Source organism: Sinohyriopsis cumingii, chromosome 5 (assembly GCF_028554795.1).
Source record: "Sinohyriopsis cumingii isolate HCF-2022 chromosome 5, ASM2855479v2, whole genome shotgun sequence".
Classification (NCBI taxonomy): domain Eukaryota; kingdom Metazoa; phylum Mollusca; class Bivalvia; order Unionida; family Unionidae; genus Sinohyriopsis; species Sinohyriopsis cumingii.
The window spans coordinates 146,649,198-146,672,911 of NC_142965.1; the positions used below are offsets into that span (position 1 = coordinate 146,649,198).

The 23,714-nt window shown below is 42.3% G+C and overlaps 1 protein-coding gene across 1 annotated transcript in view; it reads right to left on the reverse strand.

Moving 5' to 3' along the window:
* LOC149800416 (uncharacterized) overlaps window positions 1-20,346 on the reverse strand; it is a 156,749-nt gene extending 136,403 nt beyond the window's left edge. The window contains exon 1 of the mRNA XM_089960054.1: window positions 20,259-20,346. The gene's annotated coding sequence lies outside the window, so the exon portion shown is untranslated. The remainder of the gene's footprint in view (window positions 1-20,258) is intronic.
* Between the last annotated feature and the right edge of the window lie 3,368 nt (window positions 20,347-23,714).

Below are 23,714 nucleotides of genomic sequence, written 5' to 3' on the forward strand. Positions count from 1 at the left end.
AGCCATCGTGGTGGGACGAACCTATGCCAACAAGAACGACACGGTAGAATGGAAAAGAACCTGGAACACTATTCAACGATCCGATCGAGCCAAACAACGAAACGAAGCAGAACTCCTGTTACAACAAGCCGGACTGTCCAAAGACACACCCTGTGGCATTCCTGAGATGCAAAAATTGCAAGATGCCCTAGCTCCACGCTACACCTTGAAAGTGCACCCTCAAGAAATGCGTGGATCTCTGTTGTTTCGAGGCCAAGATTTTAAGGACGGAAAATACATTCATGTTTATCATCACGATGACCATTTCGATACCATTACCAGTATCACTGGATTCCTGGGATATGTTTATTACTGTGAGAAATGTGACCATGGTTATAACAATCGAGAGCAACACAAGCATTGTGGATAGAAATGCCCAGGATGTTTGGCCTCTCCACCCTGTCTGAGCGAAGAACCAGTGCCTTATTCGACTTGTCAGCGCACGTTTGTCAGTCCTACCTGTTACCAACAACATCTGAAAACACAAGGTTCACAGAAGAAATGTGTTTGTCAACTGCTGAGATTGTGCCCTACGTGTGGACAAGGCATACTTACCAATAAGGCCAAGGCACACGTATGTCGAGGAAAGAAAAAATGTCACATTTGTCACCACATCGTGGACTTGGAACACCAATGCTACGTGCAAAAATACCAACCCCCACCAGAGAAAGAGGACGGTCACAAGAAGAAAGGCAATTTCATCTTTTTCGATTTCGAATGCATGCAAGAGACTGGCATTCACATTCCTAATTTCTGCGTGGCTCATCGAGTGTGCGAGAAGTGCATTCAAGAACCTATCTTCAGTCATTGCCCTCACTGCAGCAAGATTCCCGGAGGGCGTGAAAAAATCTTTCGAGGACCGAGCACGTTAGCCGATTTTGCCCAATGGGTCTTAGATCCCATCGACAAGACGTGAAGCCAAGAGGACATCGAACGTTACGGAGATTGTCATCGTCATGCCACGGTGATGGCTCACAATTTCTCCGGATACGATGGACAGTTTCTTTTGAGGTACTATACGGAACAAGGCACCGAACGTCCTAAAGTGACTTTGAACGGAGCCAAAATCATTTTCATGCAAGTGGGACAAGTACAGTTTAAAGATTCGATGAGTTACTTGGCCATGCCTTTGAGTCGAATGCCTAAAACGTTTGGAATGACAGAAATGGCCAAAGGGTACTTTCCTCACTTTTTCAATACGGAAGCCAATCAACACGCCGTTCTACCCCATTTGCGTGAGGCTCACTATTACGACACCGACAACATGCGTACCGAACAACGAGAAGCTTTCTACGTTTGGTACCAGGCTCACGCCTCGGACCCTTTCGACTTTCAGGAAGAAATGTTAAAGCATTGTCGTTCCGACGTGGACATTTTACGACGTTGCTGTGGAAAATTTCGAGAACTGTTCATGGAACACGGAGGGGTCGATCCTTTGAAAGAAGCTTGCACCATTGCCAAAGCGTGTTCCTTAGTGTATCGACAACGATTCATGCCTGAAAACACCGTGGCTGTCATCAGCCCTCAAACGACCCACTATGTCAAGCGTCAATACTCGGTCAAAGCCCTACGTTGGTTACATTACTTGTGCGACAAGGAAGATAAATGGATTCAGCATGCTCGCAACGGAGGAGGCGAAAAGACCATCGGAACGTATTCGGTAGATGGCTGGGACTTAGAAAACCCCAAGATCGTGTACGAGTTTAACGGTTGCTTATTTCACGGATGTCCCGTCTGTTATCCTGATCGTAGCACTAAAAATCAGTTTTTACAACGAACCATGGAAGACTTGTACCAGGACACTTGTCAGCGGCGCCTAAAGTTGGAACAGGAAGGATACCAAGTGGTGGAAATGTGGGAACACGAGTACGATCACCGTATGAAAACCGATCCCGAGTTTAAACGCCTCGTGGAAAGTTACCAGTTCATGGACCCCCTGAACCCGAGGGATAGTTTGTACAGAGGAAGGACCAATGCCACCTGTTTGCTGTACCAAGCCGACGAAGAGAAAGGAGAAGAAATCAAATACTTGGACGTGTGTTCGCTGTATCCCTACGTGTGCAAATATTGTCGCTTTCCTGTAGGGCACCCGCAATTGCTGACGGAACACATCGACCTGAAAAACATTCGACAATACGAAGCCTTGATCAAGTGTAAAGTTTTGCCTCCCACGAACCTATACCATCCCGTCTTACCTCACCATTGTCAAGGCAAACTGATGTTTCCCTTGTGCCGTACTTGTACCGAAACGTGCAACCAAGATCAGCCTTGTCAGCACACCCAGGAAGAACGGGCCTTGACGGGAACCTGGGTCAGCGTAGAATTGTTCAAAGCTCTGGACATGGGATACCAACTGTTAGAAGTGTACGAAATTTGCCACTTTCCCAAGACACAACAATACCACAAGGGTGACCCTACTCAGAAAGGCATTTTCGCTGACTACGTGGATGCCTTTTTGAAACTGAAACAAGAAGCCAGCGGCTATCCTTCCTGGTCTCACACTCCCGAAGACCAAATAAAATTCAAAGAGAAATACTATGAACAAGAAGGTATCTCTTTAGACCACATCGAGAAAAACGAAGGCAGGCGATCGTTTGCCAAAGTGATGTTAAATTGCTTGTGGGGTAAAATGGCACAACGACCGTGTTTACCCAAGACGGAATATTTGACAGAACCTTCCCGCTACTTCCAGATGATTCACGACAAAACCAAATACATGAAACACGTGGGCGTCGTTCGAGAGGATTTGATCTTGGTCAATTACGAAGAAGATCTGGACTTTGAACAAGACGACCCTTTTGGAAATGTCATCATTGCGGCTTACGTGACAGCTCATGCTCGCTTAAAATTGTACGAAGCTTTAGAACTGTTAGAAGAACGCGTCCTGTACTTTGACACGGACAGTTGCATTTACATTCATCACCCGATTCAACATCACCCTAACATCGAAGGAAACCGTTTAGGAGCCTGGACAGACGAGCATCCCGACGACAAGATTCTAAGTTTCGTCAGTGGCGGTCCCAAAAATTACGGCTACGAATACCGTGACAAACAAGGAGAAGTGCACACGACGTGCAAAGTGAAAGGACTGACTCTGAATCATCGTACCAGTCGAGTGGTCAACTTTGGGGTATTGAAAGAAGCCTTACACTCGGGAGAGGATGGAAACTTTAAAGTGACCACCTATCAACCCAACAAGATTGTACGTTTACCCACTCACCACATCGTCAGTCGGCCCTTGGAAAAAGTCTATCAAATCGTGTACCAGAAGCGAGTTCGACTTCCCAATCATTTCACCTTACCGTATGGACACGTTGGTATAAAACATTGGTTGTAAGAGGATAGTTACTCCACCAGAAAGATGACTTCGCCACAGCAAGAATCGAGTGAGAAACCCGATGAGAACTCCAAGTTCAAACCCTACCATTTTCCAGTCTTCTTACCTGACTATTATGATTGTGCACGTCGATTGGACACGTTTCAGAAATGGCCTACGGATAGGGAAGGATTACCTTCTTCGCATGTTTCAGCTAGAACAGGATTTGTCTACTTGGGACCTGAGTTAGGATTGGGATACGAGGGGCAGTGTTTCGCTTGCGGACTGAAGTTACGAATGGATCTATGTATCTATAAAGATTCAGCTATTCTGGAACATACTCGATGGTGTCCGCACTGCCCTTACCTTTCTATGGCCTTTCCACCCATCACACTACGGTACAATGTTGACGGTACCTTAGAGACGGTACCTTCCAGAACAGGACATAAAAAACGTAAAAAAGGAAAGATGTACAAGCTGGAGACTGCATTGCGACTAGTATAAAAAGGGGCTATGGTCAAGATCGATAGTTCATTGTGACTACCAAGACCGAGCGAACAAGATAAATACTTTCAGAGAAACACAGAACAAGTTGTTTAGAAAGGCACAATTCAAGTGTGAGGCTTCGGAAGTGGAATGCGATTGTGAGCCTTGCGATGGGTACGATGCTGTACCTTGTGACCTGAGCGATGGCGTAAAGCATCATGGGAACTTTAGTGCCCCTACCCCTATCATGGAAAGTGATGTTGTGCGTGTCAAACCTGTGGGATGCGAAAGTGATGCCGCTCGTCCTCTTGGACATTTTACTGGGTTTCGTTTTAAAGGGGAATGTTCACCTTCACGTCTACCCCCCTACGGATGTCATCCAGCCCTGAGCAAACTCCTACCCATGTCACTCAACCCTCATCGAAACGAACCTGTGAAAGACGAATATTCGTTCCCTGTGCGTTTGTCGGAATACTGCGACTTTGAAAATCGTCTTCAATCGTTCAAAGGAAAATGGCCTAAGTATCTGGGAGGACCGACCCCCGAAGAATTAGCCAGAGCCGGATTTTTCTACTTGGGCGAAGGAGATAAAGTCAAGTGCTTCAGTTGCGGTGTGTCACTTCACCACTGGGAACCGCAAGATTCGGCCTACGTAGAACATGCTCGATGGTCACCGAATTGTCATTACTTACCCTTAGTGGGACCGAGACATTGAAGTAACTTCTTACCATAATAATCTGTTCATGGATACTTTACAAGAGAACATTCGTGCTTTGCCTGTGGAGTTGAGAGAACGCATTTATCGAGAACTGGTCAAAATACAAGTGAAACGTAAAGAACAATTGCATCCGTTACGTCACCGGTGTTTGAACCACTGGTACCTGAAGGCTATACAAGGATTGATTCAATTGAAAGTGTTCCATCGGACAGACATTGATCAACGATCCTCTAGTTTTAAAAAGGATTGGTTTGGTATGGACGATTCTACCTACATCATTGTAAACGTACTGCATCGAATTCCAGAGGAAGAGTTAACGAATTACCAACATCTTGAACACAATGTCAACTTAGTGAAAGAGGAAACTTCTGAACGAATTGTAATGTGCAAATTAGTAACTAAAGGATTTAAATTCGACACTGAAGTAAAACCATGTTTGTGCAAAGAGTACATTTCTTGTGTCAGACCAAAGAGGATTTAGTATGACCTATTCATGGATACTTTGCTAGAGAACATTCGTGCTTTGCCTGTGGAGTTGAGAGAACGCATTTACCGAGAACTGATCAAAATACAAGTGAAACGCAAACTCAAAGTGATTCATCCGTTTTTAAATTATGCTATGTTCTAAAGTACAAGAAGACTGATTATGAGTGGATATTACATTAGGCACAAAGTTAAACGAGGCTATTGGCCACCACCCAACGATTCCAAAAACAGTGTATATACTTATGGATACTTTACAAGAGAACATTTTGGGCTTGCCTGAGGAGTTGAGAGAAAGGATTTACCGAGAGCTGGTCAAAATACAAGTGAAACGTAAAGAACAATTGCATCCGTTACGTCACCAGATCTTTAACCACTGGTACCTGAATGGTATAAGAGGGCTGATTCGTCAGAAATTTTTTCACTGGTCAGACCTTGTTGAACACTTTCAGTGTATAAATGATGATGATGGACCAGACGTTCGTAATTTTGGTTACTTCGAGATTCACTTACTGCAACGTATTGAGGAAGACGAGTTAAAGGATTACCAACATTTGTTACATGGAATCTGCTTAGAAAAAGACGAAACATCTAGACAAGCTCTGACGTTTCAGTTACAGTATGTAACATTTAAATTCCCTACTGAAGAACGAACGTGTTTGGTTAGAAATTACCTTTATTGCTTCCGAAACAAAGACACTATAACATCAAGTTGCCATGCCACGGATTATGTCACATATCATTCAACAGATTCCGTGGAAGGAACTCAATGACCATATTCAAACCGTGGATCATTACCATCGATTATTACAAGAACTGTATCCGTTCAATTTGGGACGACAAGTGGTGTGTGTCTTAGTGACTTGTTTTCTGGGATTTCGTTTACCAGCCGATTCTTTGTGGACTCTTTACGATCAGTATTTACCACCTCAATGGCCTTAAATGGTCACGAAAAACTCCTTTTGCTCAAAGCCTTGCGTTTTCATCTGGATACTTCTCGACCTCAACAGGAAAAAAAGATTCGTCAACTTTTAGCTACCCAAGACGTGTATGACGATGTGTGTGTAGCTTGTGACTTACATCCCCATTGGACAGATGTCCGTGCCTGGAAAGAATGGGGTTTTGAGGCTTGGACCCAAGAAGTGGCCCAGTATGCACGAGAGTTGTTCAAGGAAAAAAGTTACTTTTCAACCCGTGTTAGTGACGGTGCCAGAAGAACCCGTCACCCAGGACAGGACTGTCGTGGACAGGCCTGAAAGACCCTTTCGGGAGGACTCTTGTGTGACCTTACCCCCTACTATAGAACTGGTTAGAACTTTACCCAAAACATGTGGTTGTTGTAAAGACACTTGTGTTTATTCCACGTTCATAGTCATCATGTGCCTTTTATCCTTGTACTTAAGCCTTTGGCTTTTATTTATTTTTGTCTTTCCTATTCACGTTTGAAAAAAACATTCAATAAACGTGTTCTGAAAAAGTATATAAACTCTTGTCTTGTTTGTTTTTCGTGTCACAAGTAACATTTCTCACACAATGGCTACCTCTGCTGTCTCTGCTCCCTCTTCCTCTACTGTCAAAGTCATCGACGAACACTTAGATCGTGCCAGTTGGGAGGCTTTGTATCTTCGCCATCCCTTTAACATGCTCATTGCTGGACCTAGCGGTTCAGGCAAAACCGAATTCGTCAAACGTTTGATCGAACATAAACATCATTTGATCGATCGGCCACCTCAACGGATCGTGTGGTGTTACAAAGAGTGGCAATCGGCGTACAACCTCTTGCGAGAAAGTCAAGGCGATTCCATCGTGTTTGTGGAAGGCATTCCTAAAGAAGACGACAGCATCGTCTCTAACTCCCGTCAAACCCATTTGGTCATTTTCGACGACATGTTAGGAGAACACGAAACAGAAATTAAATTGTGGTTCACGCGCAAAGGGCATCACCGTAATGCCAGTGTCGTTTACATCACCCAAAATTTGTTTCAACAAAGTAAAGCCCATCGCACCATCAGTCTCAATGCACAATACGTGGTCTTGTTTAAAAGCCCTCGAGATAAATCGCAAGTGCAAGTCTTAGCCAAACAGTTAGGAACGCCTTGGCTGACTCAGGCGTACGACGATGCCACTCAAACGGCACACGCCTATTTACTCGTCGATTTGAAACCAACGACCCCCGAGGATTTGCGATTTCGTACCCCCTTGTTTCACCACTGGTGCCAAGACGGAGGGCCTGTCCTGTACACGTCTCCGTCCTCGACTTAATTTCACTCCCCATAAAAAAACTCTATAAAAACCTCAGACCCTTTTTCGTCTGTCTCACACAGTGTGAAGATGACGTCATTTCAGTCGCATCTTCCCGTCAAATTGATTCGTGCCTTGTATGGCATCAGTCGAGAAAAAGATCCACAAACACGAGCCCGTGTCTTAGAAGCTAGTCTCAAAGAAGTCTTACGATGGTTCACGGTGACGGCACGTCAATTACTCCAAGGAATCATTCAGATTCCTCATCAAACCAAACGCTTTTTCGATCGAAACAAAGTCGCTTTGGTCCAACTGGCCGATCCCCGCATCGACACTCAAACCAAAAAACAAATCATTTTGAAACCTGGAGGGAGCGGTACTCTAGGAGGGGTCATCATTCGCTCACTCTTAAGATGGGATCCTAATGCCCCCAAAGTTATCCCCAAGACAAAAGTCCAACGAAGCCCCAAGAAGAAAAAGAAAAAGACCAGGTCCCCAAGAAGAATAACTTCTCCAGTGGCAGGACCCTCCTCTGACCAGACACCACCACCCCGGAAAAAGAAAAGAAGTCCCCAGAAAAAGAAACAGAGAAAAAGTCCCCAGAAAAAGAAAAGCCCAAAGAAGAAAACTAGTCGCAAGAGAGGCACCTCGGCCAGGACGCAACCTTACACTCGCAAACCACGACCTGCCACGGCAGTGACTGCGTCTCCGGCAGCCTCACGTTTGTCCACTTCTCCGTTGATGTCACCAGGAACTGAAGAGTACTTGGAGACGTTGATCACACCAAGAAGGTCTCCGTTGATGACCCCCAAAAGAACTTCCCCAGTAGCAGGACCCTCAAATTTAGCGGCAGTGGCTGCTGCTCACAAAGTACCTTCTCCCAAAATCAAAGTCCATGAAAGATCGGGCATGTTACAAAGTTTACTGGATTTGTCCAAGCAAGAACTGGCTCGATTTAGTCCGTTGCGTACCCCTGCACGACGTGTCATGCCTGTCCTCAAACTAATACGACGTAAAGACAATCAGTGGCGACGCGTTCCAGTATAAAAAAGACCTCTGACCAAGTAGGATATCAGTGGTTTTTTTTGGTGCTCCTGAAGACCCAAAGATGTCACCCTCCAGAAAACCCCAAGGAAAGAAAAGGAAAGGACTACCACCACGTTTAGCCAAACATGGGGACATGCTATCTGTCCTGTCCAAAGCTTCTCCACCCCTACGAAAAAAACTCATTCAAACGGCCTCCAAAGAGGTCATCGATACCGTGTGCGAATGTTGTTTGAACGTTTTGAAAGGCACGATCCCTTTGTCCAAACACCAGAAACAATGCTTAAGCAAGCATCGTCACGTTCTTCGCCAAATGGTTCGAAAGAAAGTTCCCATTCGTCAAAAAAAGAAGATGTTGGTCCAACGTGGAGGCATTTTACCTCTCTTGTTAGGCCCCATACTGAAAGGAGTCCTGGGAACCATGTTGGGAGGACTGGTGGGAGCAAGATAAAAAGGCCCTCGGAAGTCCCAAGATCTCAGAATCGACCCCTGACAAATCCATGGAAGGACGAAAACTAGCTTTAGTGCCTTACAAACGATGGATGGAATACCATCGGTGGCAAGAACAACGCACCCGCATTTATCTCCCAATCCCAATTTGAGCGAAATGTCCCAGTTACAACACGAATTGCAGTCCTTGATGGATCGCCAAGATTTGTCCGAAACAGAAAAATCGCAAAAGTACGGTCAACTCTTGCAACGACTGCAACTCTTTCACCAGAAAGCTTTAGACGAAACAGCTCTACCCACTTTGAAAGATTTTAAGACCTTGATGAAAAGTCCAACACCAGTACCAGTACCACCAGTACCAGTACCACCAGTACCAGTACCACCACTACCAGTGACCAAGACAGAAAAAGGAGAAGAAGAAGAAGAGGAAGGGTTTCAAACTCCACCAGAAAAAGTACGCAAGTTAACAACACCACCTTCCTCCAGAATTGGATGGATTAAAAAGATGATGGCCACCCCTTCTTCATCACAAGAGAAAAAGAAAGTGAAGACAGAAGTGAAGACAGAAGTGAAACAAGAACCGATATCCCCCGCTGAGACATCCTCCTCCTCCTCTTCAACACCTATTGCCGGTCGCACACGCAAAGCATTGCAATCCAAGAAAATACCCCAAGAGAAAAAGAGTAGCCTCCTCCAAGAGTGGGTGTCTTATTAACACACAAACACAAAAATGGAAAAAGTCTTAGCCAGCATTTACTACGATCCCTCCCATCCTGCAGGTTACGCAGGAGTTCAAAAATTGTATCGTGCTGCCAAAACTCGACTGAAACGTCTCCGTTTACCTCAAGTGCAACGATGGTTACAAGAACAAGCTACCTACACTTTGCACAAACCCATTCGACGCAAGTTTGCCAGAAGTCGCACCCGAGTGGAAGGCATCGATCATCAATGGCAAGCCGATTTAGCCGATGTCTCTCATTTGGCCAGCTACAATCGTGGCTACAAATATTTGTTTTGTGTCACCGACGTCTTTTCCAAATTTGCCTGGGTCATGCCCTTGACTTCCAAATCGAGCAGCGAGTTAGTGCGAGACCTGCAACGGGTGTTGAAACAAAGCGGTCGTCACCCTCTTCGATGGCAAACGGACAAAGGCACCGAATTTTTGAACCAAGCTTTCCAAAAAGAATTAAAGAAACGTGACATTCATTTTTTTGCCACCGAGAATCTCGAAACCAAAGCCAGCATCGTGGAACGTTTTCAACGCACTTTGAAAGAACGCATGTGGAAATATTTTACGCATCACCACACTCTGAAGTACATCGACATCTTACCGCACCTGGTGCAAGCGTACAACCAATCTTACCATCGAAGCATCGGACGTGCCCCGCAAGACGTGACTCCCAAGAACGAAGTGTTGGTGTTTGAGCGCCTGTTTGGTACGTCCCCGACGAGGGCTGTCCCCAAGAAAAGTGGAATGTTGGCCGTAGGAGATTGGGTGAGCATTGGCAAAACCAAACGCACTTTCGACAAAGGTTACTTACCTAACTGGACGACCGAATTGTTTCGCGTCACTGGACGAGTGCATGGCTGTCATCCTGCCGTCTATAAATTGGAAGACATGAACGGAGAAGTGCTCAAAGGAACGTTTTATTTGCCCGAGTTACAACGTGTCACCAAAAAAGAAGACGACGTGTACGACATCGAAAGCATTCTCGAACGCAGAACCCGTAAAGTGGGCAAACGACGTATCAAAGAAGTCAAACTACGTTGGAAAGGATATCCACCCAGTTTTGATTCTTGGATCGACGCTTCGCAAGTCATCGACTATAAAAAGAAGTGACCATCATGCCCTTTCACACATCAGACGCAGGTACGTCGACCACTCCTTCTTCACCCAAATCTTCTGTGCAAGATTTACAAAAACAACCCTTGTGGGTGTGGTGTGGAGAACGTGTGCCTAAAACGCAAATCGTCTTTTTCTGCCAAATCGTCGTGGTGTATTGTGTCATCGGGGCAACCATTGCCAATTTGAGTTTGCAACAAGGAGACAAAGAATTGTGGACCATTTTATTGAGCAGTTGCATCGGTTACCTGCTTCCCAATCCCTCCCTGAAATTCTCCTCGAACGGAAACCTTGTGTCCAGTGCCAGTGTCAGTCACCACTCCAACAACCACAATCAGAACCCCATTTTGGGTGGAGACACGCCTCTGACGTCCAGTAATATCCCCTCGGACAGCCACAGAACTCTAGAATTATGAGTCACGAAAACCAATTTTACTTAACCTTACCCAGTGACAGTTCCATGGAGGTGTTTCCCCACACCACGTTGTGCTGTTACACGGCTAAATTACCTCAAACCATCCCCTTAGATCACGAAGCCCATTGGGAAGTGGCTTTAGTAGAAATGATTCACCCGACCAAAGTCCTCAATGTCCTTCCCAATCAAAATTCTTTTACGGTGCAAGTTCATGACGAACAATTGCAACAGTGGATGGATACCCATAGCAAATATGACAAGAAAACCCGTAACAAAGAAAATCCAAACTGGACCGACTATCAGTTGCTGATTCCCCCAGGTTATTATTTTAGTGGTCAACATTTGGTCAACACCATAGCCACCATGTTTAATGGTGTGTTTCTGAAAGCTTTGGAAAGTACCACAAAAAGTGTCACCCTGGAATACCACAAAACAGCTCGTCGCTTCCTGATAAAATTTCCTGAGGGGCCTAAAATCATGTCTTTCTAATTTTGTCCTGAATTGTTTGACATGTTGGGCGGTGACATGGAGCTGAGGAAGACAGTAGAACAACGAGAAAACGAATCATCAGTCATTTCTGACAACGACACTTTTGCCAAGTTTTTTCGTACCCCGGTAGAACTGAACCAAGGACTGAATTTGATGTTTGTGTACTCCGATGTGGTGGAGTACAACGTGGTGGGACATACCTCCGTACCGTTACTGCGTGTCATTCCTTTCAAAGTGGATTCTGCCACGAACGCTGACGAAGAAGGTGGAAACACTTACCACGTTCACCGCGAATTTGTCCATCCTCACTATTTACCGGTCAGCAAGTCGTATTTGGACACGGTCAACATTACTATAAAAGGAGATTTGGGACAAAATATTCCATTCACCAAAGGAAAAGTCACGGTGAACCGAGGGGTTGCTCGACAGCGAGGACACGGTTTAGGAGACATGTTAAAATCGGCCTTTCGTTCGGTGGCCCCGGTGTTGAAACCGATGCTGACACGCGGATTGCACGCCTTGAAAGATGCAGCACTGACGCAAGGCAAAGAATTTCTCCAAAATGTCATCATTGACAAACAAAACCCTAAAGAAGCTTTCTTGAGGGCAAGGAAAAATGTCATGCTGCAAACGGGCAAAGACATTTTGGGCCGACGAGACACACCTATAAATGCTCTGCACGCTACCGAGTCAGGCATTCAGCAAGGACAAGGCAGAAAGAGACGACGAAGAAAACACCCTTTCAGCAGACTTCAAGCTAGAAAGGCCAAGAAAAGAAGAACCGTTCGAGACTTAGACGTTTTCGATTATTGAGAAAGAGAAAAAAATGATGCACCGAGAGTCTTGCGCCTGTTCCAAGACGGAACTGGATCTGTTTGCCATGCCCCCTACCATGATGACGATGCAAGAATCCCAGTGGGTGGAATTTCACCCCGTCTCCTCATTGACCGATTCCGCTCCCATCGAGTTTGAAATCAAAGGACAGCCCGAAGATTACATCGATCTGAATAGCAGTTACTTGTACCTGAAAGTCAAAGTTGTAGATAAGACTGGAGGTCCTATAGACGATGAAAAGGTAGTTCCCGTCAACAATTGCATGCATTCCTTGTTCAGTGGAGTGGACTTGTACTTGAATAACAAACTAGTCAGTAGCAGCATGGATACTTACCTTTATCGTGCCTACCTGGAAAATCTCTTGACGTACGGAATAGACGCCAAGAACACTCATCTCAATGCCTGTGTGCTATGGGAAGCTGACGAAGCAGGCCAGTTTGAAACATTCGAAACTGATGCAACCAAAACAAACAATGACGGATTTGTAGAACGAAGAAACAGAATCAAAGATGGAAAGAGTTTAGAACTGATGGATCGTTTGCATCTGGACATGTGGTTGCAAGGAAAATATTTGCTGAACGGGGTGGATGTCCGCCTGAGACTAAATCGGAGCAGTACCGCTTTCCATTTATTGGGTAATGCTGACGAGTACAAAACCAAAATCCAAGAAGCCAAACTCTACGTACGACGCGTAGAAGTGTTACCTAAAGTAAGTAACGACATCAGTCAGACGTTAAGCAGAACGACCGCCAAGTATCCGATACGAAGGGTGGAAGTGAAAACGTTCACCATTCCCGCTAACCATCATTCCATGATCGAAGATCATCTGTTTCAAGGACAGTTACCCAAACGTTTAATCCTTGGTATCGTCGAGAATGAAGCCTTCAACGGAGCTTTGGGTAAAAATCCTTTCCACTTTCAACACTTCGACGTGAAGAAAATCGAAGTCAGTCGCGATGGTAAGACCTTGTGTACCCGACCTTTCGAACCTGACTTTAAAAAGAAGAATTACTTGAGATCGTACATGTCCCTGTACGAAGCCACCGGGCAGTTAGGAACCAACACCAGTCACGGCATTGAGTACGACGATTACGCAGGAGGCTATGCTTTGTGGGCTTTCGATTTCACTCCAGACCAGGGCAGCGACGAGGGACATTTCCACCCTATAAAATCTGGCCAGATTCGTGTGGAACTTCAGTTTGCAGATAAACTGCCAGAGACAGTGAACGTCATCTTGTATGCAGAATTTGACAATACCATAGAAATCAACAGTTTGAGAGAAGTCATTCTAGAGTACTAGAAACCATGGAAGACTGTTATCCCTCTTTACCTAGTGGAGAAAATTTGGAGATGGAATGTGAGGAGACCCTGGAAAAAGAAGAAGTGATCATGATGAAATCGAGATGGCCAGAACAAGAAGCCCATTTAGTCTCCTGTTTTGCCAAACACTTGGTGGAAAAAATGACAGAATTGATCAAGAAAAATTGTTATGGATGTCAAAACGATCATCCCAGTCAAATTCAACACGATAAATGCCTGATGTTGAGTCAAGAAGAAAAATTGGACGAGTATCTGGACGAAGCTTGGAGTCTCATCTCGAACAAAGACGTGTTGCACCAGTGGTTTGAAGACTTGCGTCAACATTCTTGTCCACCATTAACCACTCAAGAGATCCATCGTATCGAAGCTCTCCTGAATCAGAGTGAGGAAACAGAACGAATAACCGTTTATTCGTCAGACATTTTCAAGCAAAAAGTCAGGATCGAATTGACGACTTATTATTACCTGTGAAGAAGAAAAAAAAGCACACACAAATCAATGGATACCTGGGAACTTTATTACCTTTTGAACCACAGTTCGTATACGGCTTCTTGGAATCCTGTCGTCTGTGCTAAAGATGAACTCCCTCATCGCAAACCTAAAGACCATCAAGCTTACGTGATCAACACGGACGACAGTCATCTCCCAGGAACCCACTGGGTAGCCGTTTACTTTCCTCAAGAAGAATGTGTGGAATATTTCGATTCGTACGGATTGCCCCCTTTGGAAGACGATATCATCGACTTTATGAGAAGAAATGCTCAGACCACCCGATTCAATAATGTGAAATTACAAGGCACAGATTCCTTGGTGTGTGGACAGTACTGTGTGTATTTTCTGCATCATCGCAGCCTGGGCTATTCCTTAGAACATTTAGTGACTCATTTTGATCCTCGTTCTTCTACTAGAAACGATGTGAAAGTAGATCGATGGTTTTGTGACCATTATGCTTATCTTTTGTCTCAAGCTAGGAAACGTAGTGTCCATCAATGGCCTAATGATTTCCAACAGTGGAAATCACAACGTTGTCAGCCCTGTTTAAAGTAGACTGTCAATTGAGAAAAAAATGTTTGTGTTTTGAAAAAAATTGTTTGCTGTTATATTGTTGGATTATTGTTAAAAATGTTAGAGTTGTTGTTTAGTGTTAAGTGATTTTTGAATAAAAAATGTTGTGTTTTGAAAAAAATGCCTTTGTCTTTTGTTTAGCTATAAGAATGTTGGATTGATGCTCTTTGATTTCTTACTATCCATCTCATGGCACTCACTGAACGTTGCGACTCGAAAAGCGTGTGGGAGATGTTTTCCTTCACGTCCGCGCTTTGACTTTAAGAACCGGGGTTGTTTCCAGTCTAACCATCCATTGTCGACTCATCCTCCTAAGAAGATGTTCTCCAAACTAGCTAAACTCAACGAAGCCTACGTGAATTTGCATAGGGTCAGACACAGTCTGATACCGAAGCCAGAAGAAATAGAAAATGTGAGAATGTTAAAAATCACTGAAGACCTGATAGAAGAGCTCTTCAGAGAAGAAATGAACAGGGAGAAAGAAGAATGGACAGAGAAGTACAGACTTCAGAGACAGCAACAGCAGCAACAACAGCAACAACAACAACAACAAAAACAGCAGCAACCTGAAGCTGACAGAGGCTTTGTCGATTGTCGTATCGACACCAAAGAGTTCTTCTTCTCTTTCCGAAGAAGCAGACCTATCACCAGAAAGTCTATCCTCAGAGGACATCGCATTCTTAGAAACTAAAAAAGAATGCCATAGCAAAACAAAAAAACAGCCCTTTTCAGGGCTACCCAATACTCTAGAAAAGAAATAACGATCGATTTGCCAATGTTTGTAGGTAGAGTAGTGTGAATATAAACACTAACTCTTTTTTTTTAAAAGTGAGGGTATGTGTTTGTGTGTTTGTGTTTGTATGTGGTTAAGTAAGTTGATATGGATAGTAGATTAAAATGATGTCTTTTTTGGTGTTTGAGGTGTATATTTGGGGGTTACATTGGATTGCTTTGCGTATGTGGATAGTCCCTTGACGTGATTTATAAAAAATTTTAAAATAGTGATGGGTAGCATAAAAAAGTGAGTGAGTGTTTCTTTTAGGTCCGCGCGTTGTTGTTTGGTCATGATCTGGGTAAGATCAATTTTATGTTATTAGGGGGATGTTTTCCATCACGTCCGCTCTTTCAGTATAAATTGAAACTCGTTCGGCAGTCGAGCTACCCTTGTTGATTGATCAACACCACCAGAAGAATGAACACCAGAATTGTGAAACTGTTAGAACTCCAGATGCACCTGGAATATGCCAGGCGCATAGTAAATGAAGTATCAGCGGAGGCTATCGTAGAAGAAGCAAGAATAAAGAAAGAAGAGGAGGAGAGAAGAGAGAGGGAAGAAGAGGAACAGAAAATAGGAGAGAGGATGTCGTACAATATTCCCGAGACAGAGGATTGGGGTGCTGAAGCGAATCATCCTCCCTCTGCGCTCCCCAGAAGAAAGGTGAAAGAAGACTGGGGAAGAAGATGCGTGTGTGGCGTAAGGCCAGGAAGGTGCAACCATTAGATAGGTGCATCTGGAGTTTAAAAAAAACCAACAGCCCTTTTCAGGGCTACCCAATACTCTAGAAAAGAAATAACTATTAATTTGCCAATGTGTGTAGGTAGAGTAGTGTGAATATAAACACTAACTCTTTTTTAATTGTGTGAGTGTATGTGTTAGTAAAGGCTAGCGTACGTTTGCGTGAATAGTAGATTATAGGTTTCTTAGCGTATGTGAAGAGTATAGTTTGGGTTTTATTATATGAAATGAAAAAGTAGGGGATGTTTTCCTTCACGTCCGTGCGTTGTTCGGTCATGATCTAGGTAAGATCAATTTTTATGTCTTGGGGGATGTTTTCCATCACGTCCGCGCTTTCACTATAAGAACCCACAGTATTCGTCGTTCAAACCATTCTGCAAAGAATAAAAAAGAAGATGGCTTCGAACCACCTTAACAAAATGGAAAAATTGCAAACCGTCCTGGACAATTTAGGAATGTTTGAGCAAATGTTGGTTAACCTAAACGAGGATCACTACTCTTATAGTCCCCATCGAGTGAAGATGGAGATAAACAATTTACGAAAAATGAAGGTAATCATCAGTGATCTGTTAAAAGAAATAAAGGAGGAGAAGGAGGATGAAGAGGAAAGGATAAGGATGAGAGCATGGAATGAACAAATTGAAAAAGAAGAAGAAAATGAGAAGAGGAAGAAAGAAGAGGAGGAGGAAGAGAAGAAAGAAGAGAAGGAGGAAAAAAAGAAGAAAAAGAGTGTAGGTGAGAAAATAAGAAGTTGGTGGAGGAAAAGAAGAAATTAGAAGCAGAAGAAGAAGAAGAAGAAGAAAACCCAAAGGCCCTTTTCAGGGCCAGCCATATTTCTCGAAAAGAGATAGCCTTTCCATTGCCTACCCCTTTTTTTAAAAAAAAAAAAATCCCATGTTCCATTCCCCTTGTCCCTAAACAAGCCCAAACTCTATTCCCCATGTTAAATTCCCCTTGTACGTAAAGTGACCTACGATTTATTCCCATGTTAAATTCCCCTTGTACGTAAAGTGACCCACGATTTTTCGCCATGTTAAATTTCCATTGTACGTAAAGTGTCCCAGGGATCCCTGTAATGCTAATTCCCATTGTACGTAATGTGCCCCCCTTTACTACTTACGTGCTAGTTGTAATTACGTCTCCGTATATAACTTTATTAGATTTCTTGTGATTATTTGTTGATTAAAGGGAGTCGGTGTCATTTTCTTCTCAATCCGAGTAACCCGAGTAATTAGCCAATTTCTATGAGAGACACCATCATGTAGAGCATTCGCTAGACTTTATGAAAGCATGAATTTCGTATTATAGCCTATCCCTAAATCTTTAGCACAGTGAATTATCGTAACATTTTTAGGTAAACGTGTTTAAAAAAAAATTGGATAGGAATAATTGTCTTGATTGTTTTTGTTTTATTCGATGACGTGAGGTGCAAATATTCGGCTCGAAAAGGCTTACTCAAAAGTCATGCAAATGTTAAACAAGAACAAAACAAAGCAAGTGTGCAATTAGAGCTTCGCAAAATGTGGTCATAAGGTGATTTTGAGGCAATTTTTTGGCCGTATGAAGATGGAATTGACCTACAAGCCTACCGTGATATCGGACCACAAAAGATAACTGAGTCAAAAGGAGAAGATTCTCTACTGTTATTTAGAATGGCGGCTCTTATCTACGTAACAGTTCTTGAACGAAACGAGAACGATCGTTGAGAGCGACAAGCGTAGGCGTAATCAATAAGTTCTAAGTAAACCTTAAAGAGTACAGACAGTCTGTGAAGACATAAATATTCTCCAGGAAAATATTTTATATGGTTGCCTGGCAGTTATGACATTATTAATTATGATTTGCACTCAGAGTTACAGAGGCCAGAACAAAATCGAACTGGGACAACACCTGTATTACAAAATCTCCAAGAAAATCGACACACTCGTGACATACAAGTGCGTATGTGTGTCAGGGATAAGATTTGTGTACTTAACGTAGCAGCGACCGTTGGCTTTGACGTGGCGGTAATCGCAAATCATAGGCACCCCAATCAATTTTGCTGTCAGTGCTATATCCATAGTAACCGGTGACGCGGACAGCGCTGGTAAGATAATTTCATTACGAATTTATCAACGAGTGCGTGTTTATTTTTGGAAATACCTGCGGCACCCAAAGTAACCAATGTGTAATTAACTAACTGTACCTGGTGACTATCGAAGATAAGGTCATCGAGTTCGAGACAGCATGGGCGCAAAAATGGAAAACGTACGAAACCTCCGTGCGCAGATCCGCGGAGAACGCACATACACTTGTTGTGGCTGAGCATGCGCGCTTTACAACACAGACTCTAGCTCGAGACCTTGCGAGGGTAACTCATTTTTTGTGACCCTTAGTTACATCGCGATATTACGCAGGCAGCGGTGCTGTTTAGATGGATTTGGTTTATAAACCGCGTGGGTTTAATATTTTCTCACAAACCATATACCACGCCGGACTTAAAATGGTCTCGTGTTTGTGTACGCAGGGGAATTGTACTTGCAACACTCACCACGTTAGAAAAAAACTGTAAAGTCATGTGGTTCTGTACAAGGCATGGACCCTTGAAAATCTCAAACTCCCATTGATTGACTACTTATTGTCATGTCCATCTGGCTCGATCATGACCATATGGTCGTGTAAAGTAGCAATTCTGAAAGGTGGGGAAGTAAAGTTGCGAAACATACAGACAGACAAAGAGAGAGAGAGAGACAAACAGACAGAGACAGAGACATATAAGTGAGACAGACAGAGAGACAGAAATAGACAAAGAGAGAAGGCTTTTTTGTCTCATTGTTTTCGTGCCGTCTATTAGAATTTGAAAATCTATAGCAGATATTTGTCACGAAAGTTTATTTTGTACAGCTAGTGACTGACCAATTAAATACTGTCGAATGTTTATAAACAGCTTCTATATTTGAAAAGACGGTTGGTGTATATAAATATTGAAGATGGCTTGAGTATGTATTTCGAAGTTCCAATGCTAGCTGGAAGTTTAATTGTTGACAATGTAATATCACTATTTACTGTGCAGATAAGTATTCAGTTCCATTTAGTTATATTGACTAATTTGACTAATTAACTTCATGATGTTGAACTATTTATGCGGCCTGAAGCTCTCATCTCTGCGAAGGCCACTCATCAAACCAAGTGGTCACAGATGACCTCAGTAATGATGTAGAAGTCAGATACATATAAACGGCCAGGCCACCAAAGTGGTCACAGACGACCACAATAATGATGTAGAAGTCAGATACATATGAATAGCCAGGCCAACAAAGTGGTCACAGACGACCACAATAATGATGTAGAAGTCAGATACATATGAATAGCCAGGCCAACAATGAGGTCACAAGGGGCCACAGTAATGATGTAGAAGTCAGATACATATGAATGGCCAGGCCAACAATGAAGTCACAAGGGACCACAGTAATGATGTAGAAGTCAGATACATATGAATGGCCAGGCCAACAATGTGGTCACAAGGGACCACAATAAAAAATGATGTAGAAGTCAGATACATATGAATGTCCAGGCCACCAAAGTGGTCACAGACGACCACAATAATGATGTAGAAGTCAGATACATATGAATGTCCAGGCCACCAAAGTGGTCACAGACGACCACAATAATGATGTAGAAGTCAGATACATATGAATGGCCAGGCCACTAAAGTGGCCACAAGGGACCACAATAATGACGTAGAAGTCAGATACATATGAATGGCCAGGCCAACAAAGTGGTCACAAGGGACCATAATAATGACGTATAATTTATGTTACCGGTAACTGACAACATGCACGATCACATCAACACCAACATAAGCATCAAATGTAATATAAATCTAATACGAATACAGAAGCCCGTATGGAAAAACAAAACTGAGAGGGACAAACTGAAGGAAAGACAAAAGAAAAGGTCAAACATACTGTTAATTTCCACATTTTTCATCCGATTAGCAGCGAACATTAATGAACTTACCAGCCTTTCTGACAGTGGTCATCGCACCTAAATGGGTTCCATGTAAGAAACTGATTGTTTTACTTGCAAGCATCACACAGCATTAAACGCATAGTGAATCCACTTTAAAATACGAATGCAAAGTAAAACCGGTTTACAATCAAAATGACGTAGTTCTAACAATTATTGAAATAATTCAACTTAATAACATGATGAGGTTACACGCACTTGTCGCCTAAACCCGGCTTTTCTCCATTAATAACTCTTATTATTGATAATTCATTTAATCTGTGCAATTATATTGCATTAATGTCAAAATCACACGACATTATTGTCAAATGTGATTTGTTTCGACGCTTCGGGTGGCGTGAATCACTGAATTCAAGGCTATCATGTTGCGTTTGCAGTAGGCAGTATAGTTAACTTTCTTGTTAGATGAGGTGTAGAATTTTAGTTTGGTTTTTAACATAAAACTATCTGTAAATGTCTATTTATCAATCAGTGTTGCTTTCTGAATTTTTCAATGTATCATAGCATCAAATATATCAACCACTATTGTTTTCTCTATTCACCAATGTAAAACAGCATCAAATCTATCAACCATTTTTGTTTTCTCTATTCACCAATGTAAAACAGCATCAAATCTATCAACCATTGATGTTTTCTCTATTCCCCAATGTAAAATAGCATCAAATCTATTGGTCGTTGTTGCTCTGTGTATTCTCTAACCAAAAAGGGCAAGCGTGATTACTGTTTTACATTAGTTTATGTTTGATGCGAGAATTTAATTGATAGATTACTCCTTTATACCATTTTAAGAGATTATTTCCTGTTATTTTCATTGATAATCATTCCACAACTAAATAATTGTCTCGTACAAAGTCCGAAAACTTTGAACTCAATTAAAATCACAACGTTCTTATTTCGTCGTACGTTTAAAGCATCGATCAATCTGAAAATTTCCTTTCTGAGTAAAATATGATGTTTAAATAAGGAAAAGAAACTGCCATGTATATCAAGACTTACTATAAAAGTTCAATTTGTTGCATTCCAAATTTAGACCACGTGAACAACATACTGTTGCGAGGCCTGTGTTTAAGTGTGTGATATTTACTAGTATATGAAATCGCTCGTACTTCAAAGTAAAAATCGTAATCATTAAATGGACTAAAGTAGAAGCGCCGTCCATGACAGTATCATAAAATAATCAAACCAGATAAGGCTAGTTCTAGGCTAAGGTTAATCAATATGTACAATTTCACAGATTATTTTCCTAACAGCAGGTTTACTATACAGGTGGCTATGAGACCGTTGAAAACTAATGACGGCCATCTTTAAAGAAAAGTGGAATTCCTGTACGTTAGCCCCATCACACACTGCCATCTTTAAATAAGATCGTGGAATTCCTGAAGGCTTAGCCATTCCTAAACCGCCATCTTTTAAAAGTGTTGAATTCCTTTTCTTTTTAAGCCCTACCTATACCGCCATATTTAAAGCAGTAGCGGAATCCCTGTACGTTTAGCCCATCATATACCGTCATTATTAACGAAAAATGTAAATTTCTGTACGTTTAGCCCATCATATACAGTCATTATTAACGAAAAGTGTAAATCCCTGTACGTTTAGCCCATCATATACAGTCATTATTAACGAAAAGTGTAAATCCCTGTACGTTTAGCCCATCATATACCGTCATTATTAACGAAAAGTGTAAATCCCTGTACGTTTAGCCCATCACATACCGTCATTATTAACGAAAAGTGTAAATTTCTGTACGTTTAGCCCATCAAATACCGTCATTATTAACGAAAAGTGCAAATCCCTGTACGTTTAGCCCATCATATACCGTCATTATTAACGAAACGTGTAAATTCCTGTACGTTTAGCCCATCATATACCGTCATTATTAACGAAAAGTGTAAATTCCTGTACGTTTAGCCCATCAAATACCGTCATTATTAACGAAAAGTGTAAATCTTTGTACGTTTAGCCCATCATATACTGTCATTATTAACGAAAAGTGTAAATCCCTGTACGTTTAGACAATCATATACCGCCATTATTAACGAAAAGTGTAAATCCCTGTACGTTTAGCCCATCATATACCATCATTATTAACGAAAAGTGTAAATCCCTGTACGTTTAGCCCATCACATACAGTCATTATTAAGGAAATGTGTACAATCCCTGTACGTTTAGCCCATCACATACCGTCATTATTAAGGAAATGTGTACAATCCCTGTACGTTTAGCCCATCACATACCGTCATTATTAACGAAAAGTGTAAAGCTCTGTACGTTTAGCCCATCATATACAGTCATTATTAACGAAAAGTGTAAATCCCTGTACGTTTGTTTAGCGCATCATATACAGCTCAGAAATTTAAGCAGTACAAATTTGCCGTGCTTCTGAGGATTCTCTTGAAACTAGGCTGAAAATAATTCTGTGTCACTGTCCAACAATCAAAGAGAATATTTGTTCAAACCCCATCAGGGCTTGGCTATATTTAGGATGATTCAGCTGCGCTGTTTTATTTTTTTTTATTTTTTTTTTTTATAACTCAAACGTGACGATAAAATAAAGGACACATGTAGGTCATTCTTTCGAACATGCAAACAAAAGTCGATATTTTGAAGACGCCAAATGTCTTCGGCTAGCATCAGACCACGGAAGTGTTGATCAGGATTAGACTGGTTTGATAAAGTTTCATCCCAAAATATAAGTTTCAACATACAAGAAAGATATACATAACGACTCATTACAAAATCCTTTGAATAGATCATCAGTATGTACATTATTGAAAACGTTACCTGACCAGTTAGATTTAATCCTATCACGAATTAAACAAGTGTGTGTGTGTGTGTGTGTGTGTGTGTGTGTGTAAAAGACGAAAAACGGGCAAATCAGTGTGAATATACACCAATAGACCGGTAGCACACCTCGAAACGGGGACGTACTGGTTTAGTAATGTCGGCTTCAATGGAATGTCAAGGCCTTATTTAATAAAACATACCTTAAAATAAGCGTATCTGAGCATGTCCCCATTTTGTTGGTGTTTTTCACATCATGCTATACACAACAATACACACGTACCACTCGACTCAAAACCTCGTGTGTATCGGAAAACTGCGTCCCCGTTTACGCGGTAAATATTCACACTGTTGTGCTGTCGGCTTGCGCACTTCGCTTCCGAATTACTGGCCGAAGATGGCATCAAGAAGAGCTCTAAGGATTTAAATCATTTACAAAACATAGACAAATATATATTATATATTTTCTGTTTTAACACAGAGAGCAATATCGATATACATATTTATTAATGGGTAGTCCAAAGTTCATAACACATTTCGCCAAATTAGATCGGGAACCAAGAAAACTGAATAAAAGGTTTCATGCAGCCATTATGCACGGTTTTGGCGATGGACAAGATATTCTAGCAATTCATCTGTGCTTGTGTATTTTATTTCCTATTTAAC